General features: G+C 44.5%; 1 long non-coding RNA gene across 1 annotated transcript in view; it reads right to left on the bottom strand.

The window, feature by feature from the left end:
* LOC140475929 (uncharacterized) overlaps positions 1-4,203 on the bottom strand; it is a 33,711-nt gene extending 29,508 nt beyond the window's left edge. Inside the window, exon 1 of the long non-coding RNA XR_011960361.1 lies at positions 4,148-4,203. This is a non-coding gene — a long non-coding RNA (uncharacterized lncRNA). The remainder of the gene's footprint in view (positions 1-4,147) is intronic.
* Between the last annotated feature and the right edge of the window lie 13,893 nt (positions 4,204-18,096).

Here is an 18,096-nt window from a genome sequence, read left to right as displayed (position 1 = left end):
ATCGAGTCCATTCCGCCATTCAATCATGGCTGCTGGGCACTTCAACTCCACTTACCCGCATTCTCCCCGTAGCCCTTAATTCCCTGAGACAACAAAAAGAATCTATCAATCTCTGCCTTGAAGACATTTAGCGTCCCGGCCTCCACTGTACTCTGCGGCAATGAATTCCACAGGCCCACCACTCTCTGGCTGAAGAAATGTCTCCGCATTTCTGTTCTGAATTTACCACCTCTAATTCTAAGGCTGTGTCCACGGGTCCTAGTCTCCTCACCTAACGGAAACAATTTCCTAGCATCCACCCTTTCCAAGCCATGTATTATCTTGTACGTCTCTATTAAGTCTCCCCTTAATCTTCTAAACTCCAATGAATACAATCCCAAGATCCTCAGCCGTTCCTCATATGTTAGACCTACCATTCCAGGGATCATCCGTGTGAATCTCCGCTGGACACGTTCCAGTGCCGGTATGTCCTTCCTGAGGTGTGGGGACCAAAACTGGACACAGTACTCCAAATGGGGCCTAACCAGAGCTTTATAAAGTCTCAGTAGCACAATGGTGTTTTTATATTCCAACCCTCTTGAGATACGTGACAACATCGCATTCGCTTTCTTAATCACAGACTCAACCTGCATGTTGACCTTTAGAGAATCCTCAACTCGCACTCCCAGATCTCTTTGTACTTTGGCTTTACGAATTTTCTCACCGTTTAGAAAGTAGTCTGTGCTTTTATTCTTTTTGCCAAAGTGCAAGACCTCACATTTGTTCACGTTGAATTCCAACAGCCATTTCCTGGACCACTCTCCCAAACTGTCTAGATCCTTCTGCAGCCTCCCCACCTCCTCAGTACTACCTGCCTGTCCACCTATCTTCGTATCATCAGCAAACTTCACTAGAATGCCCCCAGTCCCTTCATCCAGATCATTAATATATAATGCGAACAGCTGTGGCCCCAACACTGAATCCTGCGGGACACCGCTCGTCACTGGCTGCTATTCTGAAAAAGAACCTTTTATCCCAAATCTTTGCCTTCGGTCAGACAGCCAATCCTCAATCCATCCCAGTAGCTCACCTCGATCACCATGGGCCCTCACCTTGCTCAGCAGCCTCCCGTGTGCCACCTTATCAAAGGCCTTTTGGAAGTCTAGATAGACCACATCCACTGGGTTTCCCTGGTCTAACCTGCTTGTCACCTCTTCAAAGAATACCAACAGGTTTGTCAGGCATGACCTCCCCTTAGTAAATCCATGTTGACTTGTTCTAATCCGACCCTGCTCTTCTAAGAATTTAGAAACCTCATCCTTAATGATGGATTCTAGAATTTTACCAACAACCGAGGTTAGGCTAATTGGCCTATAATTTTCCATCTTTTGTCTTGATCCTTTCTTGAAGAATGGGGTTACAACCGCGATCTTCCAATCATCCGGGACTTTCCGTGACTCCAGTGACTCTTGAAAGATCTCAACCAATGCCTCCGCTATTTCCTCAGCCACCTCTTTCAGAACTCTAGGATGTATCCCATCGGGGCCAGGAGATTTATCAATTTTAAGACTTTTTAGCTTTTCTAGCACTATCTCTTTTGTAATGACAACCATACTCAACTCAGCCCCCTGACTCCCTTTAATTGTTGGGATATTACTCCTGTCTTCCACTGTGAAAACTGATGCAAAGTACTTGTTAAGTTCTCCTGCTATTTCCTTATCTCCCAACACTAGGCTTCCAGCATCAGTTTGAAGTGGCCCAATGACTACTTTTGTCTGTCGTTTGTTTCTTATGTATTGAAAGAAACTTTTACTATTGTTTCTAATATTACTGGCTAGCCTACCTTCATATTTGATCCTCTCCTTTCTTATTACTCTCTTTGTTATCCTCTGTTTGTTTTTGTAGCCTTCCCAATTTTCCGATTTCCCACTGCTCTTGGCCACTTTATAGGATCTCTCTTTTTCTTTAATACATTTCCTATCTTCCTTTGTCAGCCATGGCTGTCTAATCCCTCCCTGGATAATCTTTCTTTTCTTGGGGATGAACCTCTGTACAGTGTCCTTAATTATACCCACAAACTCCTGCCATTTTTGCTCTACTGTCCTACCCGCAAGCCTCTGCTTCCAGTCTATTTTTGTCAGTTCCTCTCTCATGCCCTCATAATTATCTTTATTTAACTGTAACACCATTACATCCGATTTTGCCTTCTCTCTTTCAAACTCCAGACTGAACTCTACCATATTATGATCGCTGCTTCCTAAGGGTTCCCTTACTTTAAGATCTTTTATAAAGTCTGGTTCATTGCAAAGCACTAGGTCCAGAATAGCCTGCTCCCTTGTGGGCTTCATGACAAGCTGTTCCAAAAAGCCATCCTGTAAGCATTCCATGAATTCCCTTTCTTTGGATCCATTGGCTACATTATTTACCCAGTCCACCTGCATATTGAAGTCTCCCATGATCACCGTGACCTTGCCTTTCTGACATGCCTTCTCTATTTCCCGGTACATGTTGCGTCCCTGGTCCTGACCACTGTTAGGAGGTCTGTACACAACTCCAATTATGGTTTTTTTGCCTTTGTGGTTCCTCAATTCCACTCACACAGACTCCACATCATCTGACGCTGTGTCATTCAGTGCCATAGATTTAATATTGCTCTTAACTAACAAGGCAACCCCACCCCCTCTGCCGACCTCCTTGTCTTTTCAATAAGTTGAAAATCCTTGGAGGTTTAACTGCCAGTCCTGCCCCCCTTGTAACCAAGTCTCTGTGATGCCTACCACATCATAATCATTCACTATGATCTGTGCCATTAGTTCACCTGCTTTGTTATGAATGCTACGCGTATTCAGGTAAAGCGCCTTAATGCTAACTTTCTTAACATTAGAGATATTGGAAGTCATATGATGTCCTAAGTTATCCTTGCTTTTTTCTGCATTCCCAGTCTGCCTCAATTTTAAATCCGCCTGGACACATGCTATCCTGCTGCTTGTCTTTCCATTTAACGCCATACTCCCTGTTGCTTTCACTTTCCCTTCCCCCCAATTCAGAAGTTTAAAGTCCTAATGACCACCCTATTTATCCTCTTCACTAGAACACTGGTACCTGATTGGTTCAGGTGGAGACCGTCCCAACGGTATAGATCCCCCCTGTTCCAAAACTGATGCCAATGCCCCATGAAGTGGAATCCTCTTTCCCACACCAGTCCCTTAGCCACATGTTTACTTGCCTAATTTTCTTGTCCCTATGCCAATTGGCACGTGGCTCGGGCAGTAATCCGGAGATTATGACCCTTGAGGACCTGTGCTTCAATTTCCTGCCTAGTGCCTCGTAATCCCCAAACAGGTCCTCCACCCTAGTCTTGCTTATGTTGTTAGTACCAACGTGGACCACAACAACTGGATCCTCCCCCTCCGGCTCCAATATCCTTTCAAGCCGGTCGGAGATGTCCCGCACCCTGGCACCGGGCAGGCAACACACCATGCGAGACTCCCGATCCAGCTTGCAAAGGATACTATCTATCCCCCTAATTATAGAATCCCCTATAACCACTATTTGTCTATTAACTCCCCCCTCTTGAATGGCCTTCTGCACCATGGTGCCTTGGTCAGTTGGCTCATCCTGTGCAGAGCTCTTTTCCTCATCTGAACAGGGAGCAAGAATCTCATACCTGTTGGACAAGGTCAAGGGCTGAGGCTCCTCCACTCCTGAACTCAGGTTCCCCTTATCTGCCTCACTTACAGTCACACTCTGATGCCCCTGATCACTAACTGAATGTGAATTACTTAATCTCCCAGGTGTGACTGCCTCCTGAAACAAAGTGTCCAGGTAACTCTCCCCCTCCCGGATGTGCCGCAGTGTTTGAAGCTCAGATTCCAGATCATCAACTCTGATCCGGAGTTCTTCCAGCAATCAACACTTGCTGCAGATGTGGTCACTGCCGTTCACAATGGGATCAGCCAGCTCCCACATCATACAACTACGGCACATCACCTGCCCAGCCATCTCTGCTTAGTTAATTAATTACTTAGTTACTTTATACAAGTTTGAGTTAGAATACTTTCTGATACCTCTCTGCTATAGTCTTTCTCTAAAGAATTAATATATATACACACACAAAAACAAAGTAAATTTTTAACCAGTCACTGGTAAAGAAATAGAAAATCCTTACCTTAAAAAAACCCAGTGTAGTTAAGAAGCCACCTTCCTGATTTATGTACTCACTGCTGATCCCACTCAAATGGCCGTTGGTGTCGAAGGGTGAGTATTTATACTCACTGCTTTCCTTCCCGGCTGCCCCTCTGGTAGATGTCACTTCCCCTGCTGCTCTCGCTCTTTCTGTGAAGAGAGAGGAACAAAGAAACACCACTGCCCGCTACAGGTAAGTAATTTTAAAACAAACTGTCTTACCTAAGCCGTAGTCTTCCAGGTTTGTTTTTACGCAGCCGCTGCTCCCACTGTGCCAATCCATGATGCCTTTTGTCTTTAAGCTGTCCACAGCTCTCTATTCCCAACCTATTCATATATCTGTCTCTTAAATATTATTATTTTAAATGCCTTCACCATCTCCTCTGGCAGCACATTCTAGGCACTTACCACCCACAGTGTGAAAAAAATTGTTTCTCTCATCTCCTTTAAATGTATTCCCTTTTACCATAAACCCATTACTCCCGTGAGTAATTGACATTTCTACCTTGGGAAAAAGATTCCATCTATCCATTCTTTCCATGCCTCTCATAATTTTGTAAACTTCTGTCAGGTCGTCCCACATCCTTCAACATTCAAGTGAAAACAAATCAAGTTTGTTTGATTTCTCTTCATACCTAATCCCCACCAAAGCAACATCCTGGTAAACCACTTCTGTACTCTCTCAAACTCTCCACATCCTTCTTGTAGTGTGATGCCTAGAGCTGTATACAATGTTCAGAATGGCTGAACTAAAGTTTGGTACATGTGCAACATGACTTGTTAATTTTCATACGCTAAATCCCAACTGATGAAAACAATTATATAACATGCTTTCTTGGTGCTATTATCCTCTTGTGTTGCCACTTTCAGAGAAGTGTAGCCCTGTATTGTTAGATCTCTCTACGTGTTGGTGCTACTAAGGATTCTGTCATTTACTGTGTGCTTCTCTCCTGCTTTAGCTCTTCCAAAATCCATCACTTTGCATTTGTCCGGATTAAACTCCATCTGTCCAAATTTCTCTGTCCAAATCTCCAGCCTTTCTATATCCCACTGCATTCCCTGACAATCCTAGAATCATAGCGTCATAGAGTCACACAGCACGGAATCAGACCCTTCTGTCCAACTCACCCATGCTGACCAAATTTCCAAACTAGCCTCATTTATCTGTGTTTGGCTGATATTGTTTTTAACCTTTCCTATTCGTGTACCTGTTAAAATGTCTTCTAAATATTGTAACCGTACGTGCAATCTATCACTACCACTGGAAGTTTATTCCATACATGAACCACCCACTACATGAAAATGTTACCCCTCAGATCCCTTTTAAATCTTTCTCCACTCACCTTAAAAATATACCCTCTAGATTTGAACTCGTCCTCCCTAGACTGAAGACCTTTGCTATTCACCTTATCAATGCCTCTCATGATTTTATAAACCTAATCTTCTATTAGGTTACACCTGAACCTCCAGTGAAAATTGTCCCAGCCTACCGAGCCTCTCCTTATAACTCAAACTCTCCAATCCTCTTTACTATCCACAGCTGTCTCAGTTTTCTCCCCAAAACTTACTAATCCGTCCACATACGTTCTCTTCCAAATCATTCAAGTATATTACAAACAACAATATTCCCTGCACTGATCCCTTGGAACACCACTAGTCACAGATCTCCAGTCAGTAAAATATTGTTACTGCCTGTCCTCTATAGCAAAGTCAGTTTTGTATCCATCTTACCAGCATACCACATATCCCAGGTGACTTTACCTTTTGTATTAGCCTACTATGAAGGACCTTGGGAAAAGCCTTTTTAAAATCCATATGGACAACATATACTGCGCTACACTCCACAATTATTAGATTAGATTAGATTAGATTACTTACAGTGTGGAAACAGGCCCTTTGGTCCAACAAGTCCACACCGACCCGCTGAAGCGTAACCCACCCATTCCCCTACATTTACCCTTTTACCTAACAATACGGGCAATTTAGCATGGCCAATTCACCTGATGTGCACATCTTTGGACTGTGGGAGGAAACCGGAGCACCAGGAGGAAACCCACGCAGACACGGGGAGAATGTGCAAGCTCCACACAGTCAGTCGCCTGAGTCGGGCATTGAACCCGGGTCTCTAATTATCTTTGTCACTTCCTCAACACACCTCAATCAAGTTTGTGAAACATGACTTTCCCCGCATAAAGCCATGCTGCCTGTGGCTAATAAATTCATATTAATCCAAATGTGAGTAAATCCTATCCCTAAGCATCTTCTCTAATTATTTCCCTCCCAATAACGTAAGGTTTACCATTGTAAACTTAGCTTTATATGAACTAATTAAAACCAACAATACATTAAATACATGAAAAAAAGATAAAGAAAAAAAAAGTCTCACCTTACAGAGTCTTTTTTTTCCGATAGAGGACGGGGGTGCGGGAGGGAGATACTACACATGTAGTATCTCGGGTTTAGACACTGCCCAAATATAAATTAAACCCTTACCTTCCCAGCGGCCCTCGTTTCACCTCACCTTCTCTCCTCACCGCTCTGTCAAAATGGAGCTAGGGTCAGGTAAATAGATTGGACTCACTTTACCTGTTTTGTGTTCAAGACTATCTGGCTTTCTATGATGGAGGGTCAGCATCAGAAGGTTACCCCTATAAAAGCATGGGTTGGTTAGAGGGTCAGTTTTGCCATGATTGGTATCACTCAGAATAGTTCTGATATCTCTGGCGCTAATTGGAATTTTTGAGTCAATGTACATGCCAGATTTTTACTTCTGCCACCTGATAAGCTCTTAAATGAAAAATATAACATTGTAAATATACAAAAGTAGTCTGAAAATTTAAAGAAGTTAATTGAATGGATAAAGAATAGCGTACATTTCATTCTATTGAAACAGTGCCTGTTACAATAAAAATGTGGAAATGTTTTGTCATTTTATGTTTTCACCTCAGAATCTACAAACACAGCAGTCCTAGGACAGTTAATTTACTTGGGGAGTTTTATCCATGCTTGGATGGTGTGCAATTGCTTAATCAATTTACAAATGGTTGACTCTATTTCTACTGCTTGTTTGAAAAGTCTGTTTGTTAACTTGAAGATTTCTAAGAGGTATTCACCAGTTTTTAAGTGCAATAACAGTGCTTGTGAGTTATCCATAAAGTAGATAATTTGTGAGGGCGATCCAGGGGTGAGAGTAAAAGGAGTGTGGGGAGTGAGTAAGATACATTGTCATCTATTCCATGAGGCCAAATTCCAGCAAAGTCAACAGTTACACAGGAAGTGTGACCCATGAAGCCAGAAGAGCAGGAGGTTCAAGTAAACATACCAATGTTAGACCTAGGACATGGCAGTACTTTAAATCTTTCAGATTTCCAAATCTCGCACACTCCATTCACCTTTTGGAATGAATAGTGTAAAAATCTTCACATCCTTTATGCTCCACCGCTGATCCTATGAAGAGGCTTGGAGTGAACCACCCATGCTCAAGAAAATGGAGGGAGTCAAGTTCTGCAGACACAAGCATTATGTATTTTCTACCAATGACACTTCAGAATGTTAGCAGCAATTTGATGTGAAAGGGATTTTAATTTCATTTGCACAAAGGAATTGTCTTAATACCTCAGCTGCAATGTGACGTTAGAGCAATTTGAAGTAAATCTCCCTGAAAATGAAAATCGTAACCCTGAAGAAACCAGCTGCCAGCTTTATTTGCACAGCCATAAAAATGTCTTTGCAGCCTTCAAACTTGGTTTGTATACTGATTTGTTTTTTACTGCCTGCAGCGGTTATGGTGAGGTACGTTGAGAAGATAGGATTTTGACATTCCTGAACTACGATTGAGGTAATCTGAGTGAGATAAAATATATTATAGCCTCTTTCATTTGGAAACCTAACAGGGATTTACAGGTTTACCTATTCTGTGATGAATAATGCAACTGCACCACATGTAATTGAGGCAGATTTCAGCAACGATATTGCTCGTGTTTTATTTTGCTTGCAGCCACAATTATGGCTGTAAGATATGGTCTCTTCATTCTGCTTTTATATACTTGATGACATGGGATACTGTGGCATTAGACTGGTGTAGAACTGTGTACAATGTTCTTTGATACTTATTTGTGATTTTATACATGGACTGCTAAGATAGTGTGAACCATTTGTCAGATAGTCACTGTTGGATACTCTATGATGTTTCTAAGTTCCCACACAAGGCAAAATCTTCTTCTCCAATTAGTGGCGAATTTGGAAGCAGGATGGGTATTTATTTGGGGAATATGTAATCCAGCCACCTTCCCACCCAGTCACCACTTGAGATCTTTAAGTGGTTGTTAATGGAGATCCTTAAGGAGCCAACTAATGACAACTTAAGGACCTTAGTATCTTCCAACTCAATTTTGATTTTGTCCCCTCCTTCTCTCCTTACTCCCTCTTCACTTTTTTTCATGTAAGCATTGCCTTTATCAGGCTTTGCTTGTTCAAGATTCACTATCCATGTGGATGCTTTCCTGGTGGTGGGAGATATAGAATAAAGTTTTCACACAATGATTCTTTTTATTGTGTTACCACACATACAAACATGGGGTGCCCGCCCCCCCCCCCCCCCCCCCCCTTTGAGTGCAGAGATGGTATAGGGGAGCAATGAAAAAATAACCAAAAGAGAAAATGCTGGAAAATCTCAGCAGGTCAAAGCTTTGACAAAGGGTCGGTTAGACTCGAAACGTCAGCTCTTTTCTCTCCTTACAGATGCTGCCAGACCTGCTGAGATTTTCCAGCATTTTCTCTTTTAGTTTCAGATTACAGCATCCGCAGTAATTTGCTTTCACCAATGATAAAAATAAACTGGAGTCTCAGTGAAAAAAGCACCTTAGTCTGTCACTGCTGAGAATAGCTAGACTGCAAATTGACCTGTTGCCATGTTAACAGTGGCTGTGGCACCCTGCAGGCAGCTTGTCTCTCCTTGTCCCTTGATCGAAGGCAGCCAGTGCCTGATCAGGGTGACTGAACGCTGCGCAGGGGTGTGTTCACTAAAACCTAACCCCTGATTTTCCTGAGCCGACTCCTTACGACCCCACTGTGAGAACCCTTACCCACTAAATGCTTACCAGAATTCTGGGTCATCTGTGATTCTGGGGGGGAGGGGTCTTTGAGAAGCAACCATTGTCTGCTTTCTGATGTTGCTCAGGCAGCATTTGATTGGCCAGCTCATCTTGCTGGGTAGGATTTTTCCCCTTGATGCCCAGGGCAGATTCGATGGTTGCCCTTGCCATTGCCTGATTGGCATGCGGTTTGGTGGACCTTCGATGGAAGAAGAAGTACCAATCTCTTATCAGATTTCTAGCCTGCACCTGATGCCTCATGATAAGGATGAAAGAGAGAGAGAGATAAAGAGAGAATAAATGCTGACCTAGCACAGCAACATGTTGCACGAATGTATATGGAGGTAACATCGAAGGTTCTCTAGCATTGGAAAAACATCTTGGCCGTCACGTCAATGGTATCTGAAGCCCACTCTTCTTGATCATCTTCCTGAAGGTGAGGAATTAATGCATTGCCTCCAGAAGCGCTGACTGATTAGGGATGGTAGGGGCAATCTCTTCAAGTGCGGCTATCATCTGGGGATGTGCTGCAGACTGCTGACATATGTGGGAGGCTGCATCATCATATGTTCTGCAACGTTATGCAATATTTTGGAAACCCAGGTTTGAATCTCATCATGGCAGATATCTGGATTCAATTTTTAAAAATCTGAAATTGGCAAACTAATGATGAAACCATGGCAGATTATCGGATAAGTCCATCTGGTTCAATAACGTCCCTCAGAAAAGGAAATCTGCTGTCCTTACGCAGTCTGGCCTCCACGCGAAGCCAAACCCACAGCAATGTTATTAATTCTAATCTCTGCTTTGGGTAATTAGAATTAAGCAATAGATGCTGACACACCCAGCATCACCCAATTCCTGTAAATGAATTAAAAAATAATATACATCCTCTCTGAAGATTTCTTCAACTGTTTAAAGGCAGTGTGTTGACAGCTGTCAGATAATGAATGTTGAGCAGCCACCCCTCAAGGGAATGTTTTATGGCTTTACCTGTGAGCCCTGAGACAGAGTATAATTAAAAGAGACCTCATTGCCTACTACTCTCATTCGACTATTACTCGATAAGATGCAGGAGCAGAATTTGGTTCATCGTGTGTCTTCACCATTCGATTGTGGCTGATATGTTTTTCAATCCAACTCTCCTACCTTCTCCCCACAACCTTGATTCGAATATTAATCAAGAAGCTATTTGTCTCTGTCTTAAATACACTCAATAACTTGGCAATACGTTCCACAGATTAAACCCCCTCAGGCTGAAGGAGTTCCTCCTCATCTCAGTTCTGAAGGGTTGTTCCTTCACTCTAAGGCTGTACCCTCAAGTCCTAGTCTCTGCTGCTGATGGAAACATCTTCTCCACATCCACTGACCTAGTGACATTATCATTACATTATGAATGCAGAGACCCAAGCAAAGCTCTGGGGACCTGAATTCAAGTCCCACAATAAAGCACACAACATCAAATGCACAGTTCAAATGTTTAAAATGTATTGGCTAGTATATTAGCTTTACTTACCTGAATCATAAAAACTTAGCATCCAAGTTCAGCAGGTAACAGGGAAGGAAAATGGAATGTTGACCTTCACATCAATGGGAATGGAGTATAAAAGTAGGGAGATCTTGCTAAAGCCACAGAGATCACTAAATAAGACAGACCTAGAATAATGTGAACAACTTTGTGACCCCCTTATTGAAGGGAAAGGCTTCCTGACAATAGTGGCATACCAGAGAAGCTTCATTAGCTTGATCCTGGATATTGAAGGATGTTAATAACATGTTAAACTTAAAGCATGGTTAGTAAGTTTGTAGATGGTACCAAGTTGGTGATATAGTGGACAGTGAAGAAGGTTATCCAAGATTACAAAGAGATCTTGATCAATTGAGTTAATGGGCTGAAGAGAGACAATAGAGTTTAATTTGAATAAATGGGGGGTATTTAATTTTTGTAAAGACTTATACACTTAAAAGTAGAACCTTGGGCAGTGTTGTAAAACAGAGAGATCTAGAGGTTCAGGTACATAATTCATTGACGTTTGCAACACATGTAGATAGGGTGGTTACCATGCTTGACTTCATTGCTCAGCCCTTTGATATGAAAGTTGGGATCTTATGTTCAGATTGTACAGGACATTAGCAAGGCCTCTCTGGAGTACTGTACCCAGTTCTGATCTCCTTGTTATATGAAGGATATTATTAAGCTGGAGAGGGTTCAGAAGAGATTTGTCAGGATGTTGCCAGGAATGGCGAGTTTCAATTGTAAGGAGAGGCTGGATAGGCTCGAACGTTTTTCACTGGAGCGTAGGAGGTTGAGAGGTGAACTTATAGAGATTTGTGAAATCAAGAGGGGTATAGATAAGGCAAACAGCATGTGTCGTTTCAATAGGGGGGATTTCAAAACTAGGGAACATATTTTTAAGGTGAGAGGAGAAAGATTTTAAGGCATTTTTTTTACAGAGAGAATGGTTCGTGTGTGGAATGAACTTCCAGAGGAAGTGGTGGATACAGGTACAGTCACAATGTTTAAAAGACATTAAATAATTCCATGAACAATAAATGTTTGGAGAGATATGGGCCCAGCGCAGGAAGGTAGACGAGTTTTGTTTGGGATTATGTTTGGCATGGACTTGTCGGACCAAAGTGTCTGTTTCCATGCTATATGACTCTATGAATCTATGAATTGCCTTGCCAGAGTTGGCATGGTGGCTCAGTGGTTAGTGTTGTTGGCTCACAGCACCCTGGATCCCGGATCAATTCAACCATTGGGTAATTTGCTTGGAGTTTGCATATTTACCCCATGTCTGTATGGGGGTTTTGTTTGAGTGCTCCAGTTTTCTTCCACAGTCCATAGTTGGACAAGGTAGGTCAATTGGTCATTTAAAATTGCGCATAGTGTCCAGGGATGTGCAGGCTGGGTGGATTATGGATTAGTGGTGCTGGAAGAGCACAGCAGTTCAGGCAGCATCCAAGTAGCTTCGAAATCAACGTTTCGGGCAAAAGCCCTTCATCAGGAATAAAAGCAGTGAGCCTGAAGCGTGGAGAGATAAGCTAGAGGAGGGTGGGGTGGGGAGAAAGTAGGAGAGAGTAAAATGGGCGCGTGGGGGAGGGGATGAAGGTGATAGGTCAAGGAGGAGAGGGTGGAGTGGATAGGTGGAAAAGAAGATAGGCAGGTAGAACAAGTCCGGACAAGTCATGTGGACAGTTACTGAGCTGGAAGTTTAGAACTAAGCTGAGGTGGGGGAAGGGGAAATGAGGAAACTGTTGAAGTTCACATTGATGCCTTGGGGTTGAAGTGTTCCGAGGTGGAAGATGAGGCGTTCTTCCTCCAGGCGTCTGGTGGTGAGGGAGCGGCGGTGAAGGAGGCCCAGGACCTCCATGTCCTCAGCAGAGTGGGAGGGGGAGTTGAAATGTTGGGCCATGTGGCGGTGTGGTTGATTGGTGCGGGTGTCCCGGAGATGTTCCCTAAAGCGCTCTGCTAGGAGGCGCCCAGTCTCCCCAATGTAGAGGAGACCGCATCGGGAGCAACGGATACAATAAATGATATTGGTGGATGTGCAAGTAAAACTTTGATGGATGTGGAAGGCTGCTTTAGGGCCTTGGATAGAGGTGAGGGAGGAGGTGTGGGCGCAGGTTTTACAGTTCCTGCGGTGGCAGGGCCAAGTGCCAGGATTGGAGGGTGGGTTGTTTGGGAGTGTGGACCTGACCAGGTAGCCGTGGAGGGAACGGTCTTTGTGGAAGGTGGAAAGGGGTGCGGAGGGAAATATATCCCTGGTAGTGGGGTCTGTTTGGAGGTGGCGGAAATGTCGGTCGATGATTTGATTTATGCGAAGGTTGGTAGGGTGGAATGTGAGCACCAGGGGCGTTCTGTCCTTGTTACGGTTGGAGGGGTGGGGTCTGAGGGTGGAGGTGCAGGATGTAGACGAGGTGAGTTGGAGGGCATCTTTAACCACGTGGGAAGGGAAATTGCGGTCTCTAAAGAAGGAGGCCATCTGGTGTGTCCTGTGGTGGAACTGGTCCTCCTGGGAGCAGATCCGGCGGAGGCGGAGGAATTGGGAATACAGGATGGCATTTTTGCAAGAGGTAGAGTGGGAAGAGGTGTAATCCAGGTAGCTCTGGGAGTTTGTGGGTTTGTAAAAAATGTCAGTGTCAAGTCGGTCGTCATTAATGGAGATGGAGAGGTCCAGGAAGGGAAGGGAAGTGTCAGAGACGGTCCAGGTAAATTTAAGGTCAGGGTGGAATGTGTTGGTGAAGTTGATGAATTGCTCAACCTCCTCGCGGGAGCACGAGGTGGCACCAATGCAGTCATCAATGTAGCGGAGAAAGAGGGGGGGAGTGATGCTGGTGTAATTACGGAAGATCAACTGCTCTACGTAGCCAACAAAGAGACAGGCATAGCTGGGGCCAATACGTATGCCCATGGCTACCCCTTTGGTCTGGAGGAAGTGGGAGGATTCAAAGGAAAAATTGTTAAGGGTGAGGACCAGTTCGGCCAAACGAATGAGAGTGTCGGTGTTGGGGACGTCTGGAGAGGAAACAACGGAGGGCTTGGAGGCCCTGGTCATGGCGGATGGAGGTGTAGAGGGATTGGATATCCATGGTGAAGATGAGGCATTGGGGGCCAGGGAAACGGAAGTCTTGGAGGAGGTGGAGGGTGTGGGTGGTGTCTCGAATGTATGTGGGGAGTTCCTGGACTAGTGGGAGATAGGACAGTGTCAAAGTAGGTAGAGATGAATTCAGTGGGGCAGGAGCATGCTGAGACAATGGGTCGGCCAGGGTGGTCAGGCTTGTGGATCTTGGGGAGGAGGTAGAACTGGGCAGTGCGGGGTTCCCGGACTATGAGGTTGGAAGCTGTGGGTGGGAGATCTCCTGAGGTGATGAGGTTCTGTATGGTCTGGGAGATGATGGTTTGGTGATGGGGGGTGGGGTCATGGTCAAGGGGGCAGTAGGAAGAGGTGTCGTCGAGTTGATGTTTGGCTTCAGCGGTGTAGAGGTCAGTGCGCCAGACTACCACTGCACCCCCTTTATCCGCTGGCTTGATGGTGAGGTTGGGATTGGAGCAGAGGGATTGGGGGGCTGCGTGTTGTGAGGGTGAGAGGTTGGAGTGGGGGAGGGAGGTAGACAGGTTGAGGCGGTTAATGTCCCGGCGGCAGTTGGAAATGAAGAGTTCGAGGGCAGGTAATAGGCCAGCGCGGGGTGTCCAGGTGGATGCAGTGTGTTGGAGGTGGGCGAAGGGGTCCTCGGAAGGTGGGCGGGAGTCCTGATTGTGAAAGTAAACTCGGAGGCGGAGGCGACGGAAGAATTGTTCGACATCATGGCGTGTATTAAATTCATTGATGCGTGGACAGAGGGGGATGAAGGTGAGTCCTTTGCTGAGGACTGATCGTTCATCCTCAGTGAGGGGGAGATCTGGGGGATGGTGAAAACTTGGCAGGGCTGGGAGCTGGGATCTGGTGTGGGTGTAGAGCTGGGAGTGGGGGCGGAACCTGTAACTGGAGTGGGTGTGATGGTGGGGGGAATGGGGGTGGAGTCATGAGCAGGGGTTGTGTTCCCCTTGGGGTTCTGGGGGGTGGGGATAGTGACAGTGGGGTCTGTGGGGGGCATGTCAGCAGAATGCAGGTGAGTGGCGCTGGTGGGGGCAGAAGTGGTGGTGACCACGGCAGTAGGGGTGGCGGGAGTCACTGAGCATGTGGCATCAGCGATGATGTGAAGGGCAGAAGTGATGTCAGGTGTGATGCATGAGGAATTGTGAGGGGTGGAAGTGGTTGTGGGAGTGGCCATGATGGGGAGGAAGTGACATCATCAATCAGCGTGGGGGTGGTCGTTGCATCAGCCGCATGGCTAATGGTGGAATAGGTTCCGAGGCCAGGGAAATGTTCTGGAATGTTTGAGGAGCGCTGGTTATGGAGGTGGGTGGATAAAAGTTTGTTGTACTTACAGTTTTTGATGTTTGAGATGGAATTGAAATACTGTTTGTTGAGAATATGAATTCTCCTGAGGATGTAGTACAGAGTGGGTCCTTTGCAATTCTGAGAGAGTGCTGCCCTCAGCTGAGGTAGGGCTGACTGGAGAGAGGTTAGGTGCCGGCGCATTGCTGCAAGCGTGGAGCGGAGGATCTTGAAGGAGAAGTGTTGCTGGTGTTTTTGAATCTGTAGTCTGTACTGTTTGTCCTGATCAGGTCTGAACTCTGCTGGTTTAAAGGTGGTCCCGAGTCCATGTGGGATGAGTTGGTTACGGAGGAAGGCACTGAGAAAGCGAATGTGGCTGTGGTACCGAGTTTGTTTCAGGACATGTTTGAAGAGCTTCAGAGCAGAGGAAATGACCTGGGAGTTGCAGTGGGAGAGGGACTCCCTGAGGTTCTTGTAGAGACAGGAGGAAAACTTCTTCAAGGCAGGCATCCTTGCAAGAGGATTCACAGTAGGGTTAAAATCAGGCTGGGTAGATTAGTCATGAGAAATGTAGGGGAACAAGGTAGGGTGAGTCTGGTTGGGATATGTGTAGACTCAATGGTCTGAATGGCCTGCTTCCACACTGAAGGGTTTCTATGATTCTGTATTATCTGGAGTTTATAAGAACAAGGCAGAACCTTATTTAAACAAGTGAGATTCTCAGGGGCCTTGACAGATTACTTGATGTGTGAAAAGTTGGTTTCTCCTTGTGGGACAGTCTAGGACCAAAGTCAGAGATCACTCAGTTAGGATGACAATGAGGAGGAATTTCTTCTCTTAGAGGATAGTGCATCTATGGACTTCTTTACTACAGAGGGCTGTTAAGATTGGATCACTCACTATATTCAAGGCTGAGATAAAGTCAGAAGTCACACAACATCAGGTTATAGTCCTGACGAAGAAGCAGTGCTCCAAAAGCTTGTGGTTTCAAATAAACCTTGTTGGACTATAACTTGGTGTCGTGTGACTTCTGACTTTGTTCACCCCAGTTCACAATGACATCTCCACATCAAGGCTGAGATAGACAGATTTTTAATTCGTAAAGCAATCAAGGGTGGTAAGGGTTTGGTAGAAGATTTGTAGCTCGGGTGCTCGTTGTTGTGGTTCTGTTCACTGAGCTGGGAATTTGTCTTGCAAACGTTTCGTCCCTGTCTAGGTGACATCCTCAGTGCTTGGGAGCCTCCTGTGAAGTGCTAAGGATGTCACCTAGACAGGGGACGAAACGTTTGCAAGACAAATTCCCAGCTCAGCGAACAGAACCACAACAGGGTGGTAAGGAAAAAGTGACAAAATGGAGTTCAGCATTATCGCATCAGCCATGATCGCATTGATGAGTGAGCAAACTCAATGCGTCAAATGTCAAACTTTTGCTCTATGTCTTTTGGTTTTATTTTCTAATGATCATTTAAATGATTAGGTGTTTGATTTTCTAGGCCTCTGTTCTGTAACCCTATATATTTTTCTCACTTCCTACTGAATGCACATAATATTTTATTGTTTTGGGATTTTATATCAAATTTCAATATAAGCTGTCTGCCCATTCTGTTAACCTGCCCTTGTACTCTTGAATGTTTTTGATGGACCTGCTCACTTGTTTCCAAACCATCTACCTTAGTTTCATCATCAAATTTCAAACTTGTTGCCTGTATAAATATTGAATTGAAATGCTTGGGAAAGCAGCCAACATAATCAAAAAGGTAAAAACAATGACTGCAGATGCTGAAAATCAAATACTGGATTAGTAGTGCTGGAAGAGCACAGCAGTTCAGGCAGCATCCAACGAGCAGCGAAATCAACGTTTCGGGCAAAAGCCCTTCATCAGGAATAAAGGCAGTGAGCCTGAAGCATGGAGAGATAAGCTAGAGGAGGGTGGGGGTGGGGAGAGAGTCGCATAGAGTACAATGGGTGAGTGGGGGAGGAGATGAAGGTGATAGGTCAAGGAGGAGAGGGTGGAGTGAATAGGTGGAAAAGAAGATAGGCAGGTCAGACAAGTCAAGGAGACAGTAACTGAGCTGCAAGTTTGAAACTAGGATGAGGTGGGGGAAGGGGAAATGAGGAAGCTGTTGAAGTCATAATCAAAAACCCCTCCCACCCCAGTAATAGTCTCTTCCACACTCTTGCATTGCCAGAAGACACAAAAATTTGAAAGTACATACCAACAGATTTAAGAACAGATCCTCCCTGCTGTTATCAGATTTATGAAGGGACCTCTTATATATTAGAGCTGAACTTTCTCTGCACTTTTTCTCTAGCTGTAACATTATATTCTGCATTGTGTTCTCTTAGCCTGATGTACTTATGTAAGGTATGATTTGTTTGGTTAGCACTTAATGCAGTACTTTTCCCCGTATCTTGATAGACATGACAATAATAAGTCAAATCAAAACAAAATCAAAAAATGAAACCAAAATGATCTATTTATGTCTCTGGGACTCAAAGGTTCCAACTTTTTTTTCCCAATTTCAGCAGCAATTGTTACCCACAGATCTTAGTTTCCTCTCTGATAACAATCCTCCTGTCCAGGCATTAATGAGTTTTTATCGATGCTTTCAGTCCTGAAAGTGCAATCACTTCAACCTGAATCCCTAATGATCACTATAACTGTCTGCTTGTTCTACCAGAAGGTAATGAGCCCTGATGTACAGTAGGATTCATGCTATATACTGTATCCCTAGACACTTTTCTTGAGCACTCACTTGCTCTTGAACAGCAGAACAAATAGCTGCTTAGTTTCTCCTACCCACTATGCTCTGAGGATGACAGTGATATAATAAGCAAACTCTTACTTTGTTCCATTCATTGTTCTTGACAGAGAATAAAAGGGTTGTAAGTGGAACATCATTGAACTCTATAAGGTATCAGTGAGTCATCACACAAGGTTACATGGGATGTAGAGG

The sequence above is a fragment of the Chiloscyllium punctatum genome, chromosome 4 (assembly GCF_047496795.1).
Source record: "Chiloscyllium punctatum isolate Juve2018m chromosome 4, sChiPun1.3, whole genome shotgun sequence".
Classification (NCBI taxonomy): domain Eukaryota; kingdom Metazoa; phylum Chordata; class Chondrichthyes; order Orectolobiformes; family Hemiscylliidae; genus Chiloscyllium; species Chiloscyllium punctatum.
Note: the sequence above shows the minus strand (reverse complement) of the source record. Positions and strands in the feature narration are given on the sequence as shown.